This window comes from Pteropus medius, unplaced genomic scaffold (genome assembly GCF_902729225.1).
Source record: "Pteropus medius unplaced genomic scaffold, Ma_sr-lr_union100, whole genome shotgun sequence".
In the NCBI taxonomy this organism is placed as follows: Eukaryota; Metazoa; Chordata; class Mammalia; order Chiroptera; family Pteropodidae; genus Pteropus; species Pteropus medius.
In genome coordinates, this window is record NW_024342471.1 from 10,143,609 (window position 1) to 10,151,735 (window position 8,127).

Sequence of the window (8,127 nt, forward strand, 5' to 3'; positions counted from 1 at the left end):
ATTTTGAACCTCACTAAGCCTCTTTGGCTTTCGCAGCCATACTCTCATCTCTGCTGAGACTCCAGGAGGCAAATCCAGTCCCCAGATACAAAATCAACAGATTCCTAGATTGAAGGTGGAGCTCAACAAGATGCAACAAAAAGAACTTTCAAGAGAAAAGCAGTAGAGAACATGTGTTAAGGGAGCATATTTTTCTTTACCTCTCCCCAGTAGAATAGTTTGAAGCAAATCCCAGACTTCATATCATTTCATCCATAAATATTTCAGTGTGTATCTCAAAAAGATAAGGACTCTTTAACATAGTCACAATACCATTATCACACAAAAAAAAAAAAAAAAAAAAAATCTAACAAGAATTCCCATTAAGTCAACCTATTGAGGGCAATTTGACAAGACCTCAGAATGGAAGCCGGGCTTGCTTATCTTGAGCTGGTATTGTCACAAGACCCTGATAAGGAATTTAAAATTTCCCAAGATAATTACAGTGAAGGCAAACGGGATTGAAAAAGCAGGAGATTTGAGACGCTCGTCAGGGCCCTGGAAAGGAAATGTTATAAAGAAAAAAAAAAAAGGCTGGAAGGGTTTGCAGAGTACAAAAAAAAAGAATTTTCCCGACTTCCCTTTTCCTCACCCAAGGGGCTTGAGTCATAAATGTGAAATAGAAACCAGGTCTAAAGAGAAACTGAACAGATAAAAATAACACAACAAATAGTTACTAAATGCAGCAAGACAGATTCACGGGGCTCGCCTCCCACTAAGGCTCTCCAGACTGCTTACTTCACAGATAAGGACTGTTAGGCTGCTGCTGTCCAGAATGTTAATTTTCTGGGGCGGGGCCGGGGGTGTGTGTGTCTCATATATTGTTTATTAACTGGTGTATTAACTGGTTTATTAACTGGACTCTGCACTTCCACTGGGCGTCAAGAAACCTGGTTCCTAGGTCCGGTTCCTCTACGAACTTGTCCTGTGATCTCGGACAAGTTATTTCACCTCTCTGAGCTGATCTGCAACATGAAGGAATCTCAAGGTTCCCTTTAAATTCTGAGTTCTCTGATTCGATGAACACCTAAGGAAATGGTGTTCATCCTCTGGAATTTCTCAAGTGTTACCAGGATTTTGTTCGATGTTACCCAGTATCTGTACAATGTTTGGATAACCTAGATGAAGGACGCCATGGAGACACCACGTGTCCATTATGCAGGTTCATACTTCAAAATCACCCATGGTTACACTTGGCTGAACCCCCAGAGGAAATCCAAAGGTGGCTCCACGTGAACTCTCAGGAAACCAGTGGTGGATGGAGAGCAGATGGAAACTGCACAGAGCCAACCACAGATGCAGCGAGTTGCCTGAGGCCCAGGAAACGAATTGTAGAAATAAAAATTAAATGACAGCCCAATGGGTTTGTTTGTTTGTTTGTTTGTTTGTTTGTGGCAGGTAAAGAGCTGGATGGCAACCAGAGATATAGAGCTGAAATGAAGCAAAAGGCTAAAGGGAAGGGGGCCGTGAGAAGCTGTCAGACCATGTTGCCATATGTTGCTTGGTTTCTGGGCCTTGGCCTGGGGAGCTGCATTCAAGTATGTTATTTATTTTATCTTTATTTTTTTGGGGGGTAGACTCTTAAGAACAGAAGTTGGAGAAGAGCCAGAGGAAGACACACAAGAACGTGAACCAGAAAGTGTAGGGGAGAAATAAAACAGACCCCAGCCTGGGCCAGAAGAGCAGTCCTGCCCAGAACCCCTGCCCCCTGATCCAGCTCCTCCAACGTGCTCTGCTCTTTCCCATAAGAGCTTTCGCTGAGGCTGTGTCCTTTTCAAACCTGCTGCTTCTAGGAAGCCCTCCTATCTAAAACAAACCGCTCCATTTTTAGGTCCTTATACCACACATATTTTTTAAAATAGCACTTCTCACTGTTATAATTTTTAATGTATTTATGTGATTTTTTTTATTTGTAATTTTGAAATAACTTTAAACTTTCAGAAAAGTTGCAAGAATAATACAAAGAACTCTCACGTACTCTTTGCCCAGATAAAACAATTGTTACCATTTTGTTGCATTCTCTCTTTCTGTCTCTATATATGTATATATAATAAGGTTATATATAATCATACATATATATAATACAATATGTAATATATATGATTGTTATTTTTTCTGAACTACATGAAATAGGTTGAAGATATCTTGCCCCTTTATCCCCATATACTTAAGTATTATTTTCTAAAAACAAGATCGTTCACTTACATAACCACGGTACAATTAAATTGCATGACTCTTCGAGTAACATCTGTCTCCTTTTACTTAAACGTAGGTTCCATGAGGACAGGGGCCACTCTTGCTCACCGCCTGTGTGTGCATCACCTAGCATAGTGTCTGGCACATTGTTGGTGCTCTCCAAATATTTGTTGAATGTACAAGAAATCCTGAATTTGGAGAGACTTGTCATTAATGTTGCATTCTACCCCAGCTGTGAACTTTCTCACTCAGCATGCAGTGTGTGTTGGATGGGGTTAGGTGTTTGGATGTGTCTGCCTGTCTATTTCTGTGGGGAATCAGGATCCCACTGCGGTAAATTATAGTGCTTGAAGATTTGGCTTCATGTTCAAATCTTTTCTAGCCAGCTCTGCCAGTCTTGACTGGCAGCTACCTTTCCTTTGGCCCAGTGGCACCTGCTGTCCATCACATCCTGTTAAGTAACCCCAAGAGAGAATTCTGGCAAAGACAGCTAGAATGCTGGCCAATCTTCCCGTGCAATTGCTTCTATGAGGCATTGACCTTTGCCTTGCAAACTGCTCTCTAAGCCCTTGGCCCTCTAGACGCTTTTGGCTACTCATGTTGGGCCCTCTGCCAGGACATTGTAGTTGCTTAGTTAACAGAGGAGCTGATGGAGGGGATGTGCTCAGGGCAAGCCAGAGCTAGAGACCACAGCTAACAGAATCCTGAGTTGGAGAGGCCTTTAGATATCATTTACTACTGTGGTTCTCCAATTATGGTCCTCAAACTGTAGTATCTTCACCTCCTGAAAACTTTTAAGAAATGTCCCACCCCAGACCTATTGAATCAGAATCTCTGGGGATGGGCACAGTCATCTGTGTCCTAACTAGCCCTCCAGATGATTCAGAAACATGCTTGGGTTTGTGACCATCTGCTCTAGGCTGATCCCACCAGTTTTCAAGGGGGCACCTCAAGCCCCAGGAAGGTCGCTCTAATGCCTCCTCTCAAATAGCACCTTCTCTGCTTATTGCTGTCTATCAACAGCTTGCTGGTGGTTTGTTTTTTTTTTAATATATTAATGTTTTCAGGATCATAAATAAGCTTGTCACAGGCTATTGCATTACCATGGCAACCTGGCAGCTGGCTAGAAAGAAGCAGGTAGCACAACTGCCTTGGGGTCTCAGTGGTACTAAAGTAATTGTGGATTTTCTCTCTGCCTATCATTCTATCTCTGCATGGCCTCTTTGTTTCTCTCCTTTTTCCCTTCTCCTTTCTCCTCTTTCCTTCTCTGGTCCTTATTTTTCTCTTATCTCATTAGGAGCAATGTGTTTTCCAATGTTTCAGATTTTCCAAAGGATGCCAAATCTGACCTCCCCTTTCAAATTATAACAACAACACCGTGAGGTAAGAGGCTGTGAGCAGAGTTATTTGACTACAATGCATGAAAATTTCCTCGAATTGATTAATTTATCTTTCAAGACAGTATAGTACATGCACAGAGTACGAAATTCAAACAGTACAAAATGGCACACATTAAGGATAAGTCTCCCTATGACCCCCAGGGTTCAGGCCCCTTCCCTGGGAGGGGGTGTCCCATGACCCGTTTCTTGGGCATCTTTGCTGAGATAGTCCATGCATATCTAAGCATGTTCCTTTATCTCCTTTCTCCTATTTTATTTACATAATTGGCTGCATTCCATACCCACCACTCTGTACCTCATTCTTTCACGCAACATATCTTAGCAACCCTTCTCCTGCATTTAGAGTTGCCTCATGCTTTTTCATAGCCGCATATTCCATGGTGTAGATGTGCCATTATTTATTTAAGTAGTTCTCTGTTGATGGATATTTGGGTTGCTTCCAGTATTTTGCTGTTTTTATTCCCATTTTACAGCTGGGAAAACTGTGATTGAGAAAGGAAAGCGATGTGTGGAAATTCCCAGAGAAATGTTGGCATTAATAGGCATTGCTTAGTTACAGAATCTAAGAAAAAAAAGGAAGAGTCGACTAACTCCTAAATTACAGAAACAGAAGGGCCATCTGGAGACCTGATTTCGTTTCTTCCCTACTAGTGTCTTATCTAGTTCAGTTAAATTCTGCTAACATTGTCTGATGCCTGATAAGTAATTAAATAATTGTTTGTGGGAAGTATTTTAAATCTATCTTCCCTTTGTTAGGTCAGGAGCTGTGTTTTCCTCACTACCTCATCCCTAGCTAGTATTACACTTCCAGCAAGTACTGGGTATACAGTAGGTGCTCAATAAATACTCAAATGAATGAATGAATGGGCCAGGATTGTGTGTGATTAAGCTAATGGGCTTGGAGGCTTGGGTTTGAATCTTGACTCTAATACTTATTAGTTGTATAATCTAAGACCCGTCACTCAACTTCTCTATGCCTCAGTTTCCTCAGCTTGGAAATGGAAATGCTCCTTTGGGGTTGCTGGGATGATCAAGTGAGTGAATGCAGGTCAAGTATCCATCACAGGGCCCTGTGCACAGTGAGAGCTCAGCCATTTCTCTCAGCTTCCTTCACTGTCATGTACTGCCCAGAAATTCTGATGGGGGAGCTGAAAAATCTTCAAAGAAGAGGTAATTTGATCTGGGCCCTGAAGCAGGAGTAAGATTCCGGCTCTCCAACTATAAAATGAAAATGATGACACCCAGTTTCTGTCTCTCTCTAGGGAGATGGTCCAGCTTAAAATCCCTCAAGAGGAAGATACCGCACAATTAAAAGACACCATTATTATTCAACTGGAAAAGTGCCTTCACAAGTGAACTAATCCTTGCCAAATATGATTCTGCTTGTGCTGTGTGTAATTGAATATTTAGTGAGGATTTAACCCAGAAGCCAACTGTGCTGTCGGTTAGTGTCAAGTTTAATGGGGCACTTAATAAACGTGGAGGTAATTAATACCATCCAGATGCTGGATGCGTGTAAAGTTTGTGCTGCTTCCATGACTGAAGGATTTCAGAGAGATGTAGTTCTGGACTCTCTCCTCAGGGGAAGTGGATGTGCGAGCCCTGGTTTGGGTCTTTGCTTTTGCTATAATCTCCTCCTGGAGTTCGAATGTCATCTACCCTGGGAAGCCTTGCATGATTGCCGAAGGCAGAGTCTGGTGCTTCTCTGGGTTCTTATGTTACTCTGCACATACTTCTTCCGTAGAATTCAAAATATCTTATTGTTTTAGTTTGTTTCTATGCCTGTCTCTACCACCAGAGCCCGAGGTCTTGTCCCCAGTGTTTACCTGACATTCAGTCGGCGCTCAGTGAATGTCTGCTGAATCAAGCTTTTCAGGTTTCAGAACTGTGGGAGATCTTGTATCTCAAGAACAGGTTAAGGTGTTTGAATTTTCCTGGGAAGGGCAGACCCTCTGTGGTGTTGACATGTAAGCTAATTTCTGATGGAGATTCTGTTTGATGACCTGTCTAATGAGCGCAGCGTTGAAATGTGAACCTCTCCTCCTTTGTAGCAGACCTGCTCCTGAAAGATCCTAGAGCACGGGAATAGGACCTGGGCACCGTGTGTCTATAGACCCGAGAGTGGAATCCAGCCCTGAGTACACAGCTTGTAGAAAGCAAGAGAACAGGTCTGGAACAATCAAAGTTAGTTATCTTCTATGAGGCTCCTGGAGGCCCAGAGAAAGAGACCTGAATGTGACGAATCTCCACTGCTATTTGGGCCCTGCTGTTTCCAGGAGGAATGTGTCCCTGGCCTTCCAGGTACATAGAAAATGTCCCCATCACCTAGAGGAAAGTGGCCCCTTGTTTTGGTCCTGCATCCTGGATTCAGCAGGATTTGCCATACTCAGCGTTCTTGGTTTCACACTGGAGCTGATGGTACACTGCAGCACTGGGCTCAGGCAGGAGCTACCCAAGGCCAGGTGTGGCCAAGGTCTTGTCGCAAGAATCACCTGTTCTGAACAAGGCCCCAGTCTCTGGACTCACCACAATCTCTGACTGCTCCTTGTAGCTGGCATTTCTGCCTCTGGATTCAGAGTCTGGAGTGGGGACTTATGATTGGTCATGGTTAGGTCCAGCATCCACGCTCCAGCAGGGACTGAGGAGATGGTGTGTCCACCTATCCACCTACCATGGAGGAAGAGGGGGCTGCTTTTTCCTGCTCCTGAGGATTCCCACAAATAGGGGCTCAGATGCTAGGTAGCCTGAGTGACAAATAACCAGCGTTTTCCCTACTCTGTGAACTCCATAGTCTCTTCCTTTACTCTTCAGAAGGGCTCCATCTCCTGGTCCCAGACACTCAACAAAGTCATTCATGCCTGCAAGTCCTAGGCAGTGTGCTAGGTGCTCGAAGACAGGAGTGAACAAAGAAAGTGGAGATTACACTCTAGTGGGAGAGACACAGATAATCGGTAAGCGAATAAGGTAATTACATATATGGTAATGCTATAAAAGAAATGTGCAGGGAGCTGTGAGAGAAGATGAGGGAGGTCTACTTAGAGAGTTTCTATAATCTATACCCCCACACTTGGTGGTTTACAATACTCATTTTTTCAGCTCATGATTTTTATGGGTCAGGGATTTGAGAAAGGCTGGGCTGGGAGTTTCATGTCTGCTCCATGTGGTGTCAGCTGAGGTGTCTGGGGCTGGAGAATCCAATTCCAAGATGGTTTCTTTTTTGCCCGAAGTTTTATAGTGAAAAATTTCGAATATACAAAAAAGAAAAAAAGTCAACAGAATTGTACAGCAAACACTAAACCTACCACCTAGATTCTACACTTAAACATCCTACCTTCTTTCCCTTATCACACATCTGTGCATCTCTCCATCTCTCCAAGATGGCTTCTTCACTCCTGGTTCTGGTGTCTGATACTTCTTGGATTCTCTTCCTCCCGTGTGGCTTGGGCTTCTCACAGCTCTGTGGTCTCAGGCTACTCGTACTTACATGCTGGCTGACTTCTACAGAGGCTAGTTAAGTGCCATGGCTGAAGGTGACACAGTGTCTCTTCCACAGTATGCTATTAGTTAAAGTAGACATGGGGCAGAAGAGCATGTCTGATGGGCAACACTTCTGGAACCATCTTTAGAAAAAACAATCAGCTAGACATGGTGATCAGGGAAGCCCTTTCTGAAAAGGTAGTATCTGGGCTGAGTGCATAGGGATGAGGACAAGTCTGTCTTGTGAAGAGCCAGGAGAGAAGAGCAAAAAGACCAATAGAGGCGAAGGCTCAGAGATTGAGCCTCTACTTTCCTTTCCTCATATCCAAATCTAACCCATCATCAGGAAGCCACATCGAGCCATATCCTTCATGAAGCCTTCCTAGATACCTCAGTTCTTGTTGATCTTTCCTTCTTCCTAGAGAGCGCTCATGCCTGGAACGCTCGTCTGGCTAGCACGGGTTGGCTGGGTGGTGCAGTGGTTACACATGCAGTCTCCGTGAGGCCTTGGGGGAAGTTGCTTAACTTCTCCAGCCCTAGGTTTCTTTACCTGTAAGTGGGAGTAATAATACCTACCATATAGGATGGCTCGGGGGGAGACTATTGACATATGTAAAGTGCTTGGCACCTAGTGAATATGCAATAGATGGCAGCTATAATTAATAATTGCAAATCAGTTCACTCTGTCACATGTTATTCCAGTTTAGGATTTTTTTCAGAGCAGAGACCACACCTTTTCAACTTCTTATCTTTCATAGTGTAAGCAGTGTGCCTTGCATAGATATGATGGATAGTAACAAGCATGCCACAGAGCTCTCTACTGTGCAGTAGTGCTAATGGAGCCAAGCCTGGCACAGAGATGAGCAAGACTCAGCTGGAGCCCTTCAGAAGCTTCCAGAGAATGAGAAAGTAGCTGTGCCTGAGCAGCCATACTGAGGATACAGAGAGCAACAGATTTCGAAGCACCTGCACATCTGTATTACTTTGCTAGGGCTGCAGTAACAAAGTACTACAA